Here is a 2,085-nt window from a genome sequence, read left to right as displayed (position 1 = left end):
ATTTATTTATTTATTTATTTTATTTCATCTTTTTGGTACTTATGTGTCTTTCTTCGCAGGTTTTGGATCCGCGTCTTTGCTTTTGCATCCAATGAGAGTGGCTCTAACCTTTTCACCCCCAAATTCCCTGAGGTCAAACCTCGGTCAAAGACGCACTCCAAACACACAAACACACACACACACATGGTACTCTATATGTGGTGAGACACAGAAAAGATGAAGAGTGAAGGAGTGGAAGACAGGGAGGGGAAAAGCAGCAGCAGCAGCAGCAGGAGGAGGAGGAGGAGGAGGAGGAGAAAACAGACATTAGCTTCTCTGGGTGGAGAACAAATGGCGCCCCGAGAGGGACGTGAAGAGGAGGAACGAGGGAGCGAGGGGGGAAGGAGAGGTGAAGCACACAATGCTACGGGGCACGGCGGTTGGACAGACAGCATCTGCTCTCAGCTCTCTGTGGYGCTGGGAATGGATGGAGAGTTGGAGAGCGAAAGGAAAGCGCGAGGGAGAAAGTTTGGCCGTGCAGGACAGAGGAAGTCAAAATGGAGAAAGTTTTATTGTCCCTACTGAGTCCCTTTGGGTAAACGAAAAAAAGAAAAAAGAAAAAGAAACTAATAAAATCAGTGAACGAAGTCCATTATCATTTCAAAATACAGAGATGACAGACGAATGGACAGACAAAAGAGGAAGAGAAACAAAAGGAGTGACACATCTTTGTAATACGAGAAGGAACAGCTGATAAGAGAGGACACATGACACCAGTGTGTGTGTGTGAGGGCTTCTCACTGTGTTTCATGGCACCTCCCTCGCGCGCACAGATCATATGAACTTCCTCTTTAAATGCCAAGATGTGTGTATGTGAGCGGCTCCTCGGTGGGAGGAGAGCAAACTGACAGAGCAAACTTGGCCTAGTCTGTCTTATGGAAATCTGAGAGTTTCCCAGAGCCATCATAAAACTGCCTCTTTATGAGCCCTCACCTCTCTTCTCTGTCTCCAGCCCATTACCGGGTCACACACAGTCCTGTCTTATGAAAGATGATGTGTGTTGTCATTGGAGATTCAAAGACGAGGACATAAAAAAAAAAAAGGACACTAAGTGAGAATTTTCACTTGAGCTCTCAGATGAAAGCGCCGCTCGCTCAAAGTCAAGGCTTTGGGAGGCCCGGCGCGTTTCGGAAGACTTTGATGACGACTGACAAAGTGAATGAGAAGCAGAGAAGAAGAGAGGGGGATCAGAAGMGAGAGGAGGAAAGAAGGGGGGTCGCTGTGGAAAAAAAAAAAGGAAAGTAGAGTCGGGGTCTAGGTAATTAACGGCAAGCTCTTTAATTACTGCTGGTGTTCATTGTGCCAGAAGGAATGTGACAATTATGCCATTAAAACTTCCTAATGGGAGGGTTAAAAAAGAAAAAGAAAAAAAAAAGAAAGTGAGCAGGGAGGAAGAGGGAGGGAATAAAAGAAGACATGCAAAAAAAGGAGGATGAAAGAATGATGGGGGGGGGACAGAAGGAAGAGAGGACAACATATGAAAGGCAAAAAAAAAAAGTGAGGAAACAATCGCGACAAAAGAGAGGCTGGGAGAGAGATGGGGAACGTATTAGGCCAGCACAGTGACAGAGCAGATTAGCATCAAACAAGAAAGGCCACAGACGTGTGTGTGTGTGTGTGTGTGTGTGTGTGTGTGTGTGTGTGTGTGTGTGTGTGTGTGTGTGTGTGTGTTTGCGATCACTGAAACAGAGGACATATTCATTCCAAAGACGCCACCAAGGTGGATGGAACTTTGATGATGCAGAGTCTGGCAAAGGGAAAACTCAGTGTGTGTTTATGTGTGTGTGTGAGTGTGTGTGTGTGTGTGTGTGTGTGTGTGTGTGTGCTTGCTGAATCTGCGTAGGCTCCTGTTTCAAGTGGTGGTGCAGGCAGGTAGGGGAGGAAGAGGAGGAGGAGGAGGTGGAGGAGGAGAAAGGGGAGAGATCCACAGAAAAGGGCCTTGGAGGCATCCTGATACACATCCAGTGCATTTCCATCTCCACATTACCTCTATGACTCACACACACACACACACACACACACACACACACACACACACACACACAC

The sequence above is a fragment of the Austrofundulus limnaeus genome, unplaced genomic scaffold, assembly GCF_001266775.1.
Source record: "Austrofundulus limnaeus strain Quisiro unplaced genomic scaffold, Austrofundulus_limnaeus-1.0 Scaffold42, whole genome shotgun sequence".
Classification (NCBI taxonomy): domain Eukaryota; kingdom Metazoa; phylum Chordata; class Actinopteri; order Cyprinodontiformes; family Rivulidae; genus Austrofundulus; species Austrofundulus limnaeus.
Note: the sequence above shows the minus strand (reverse complement) of the source record.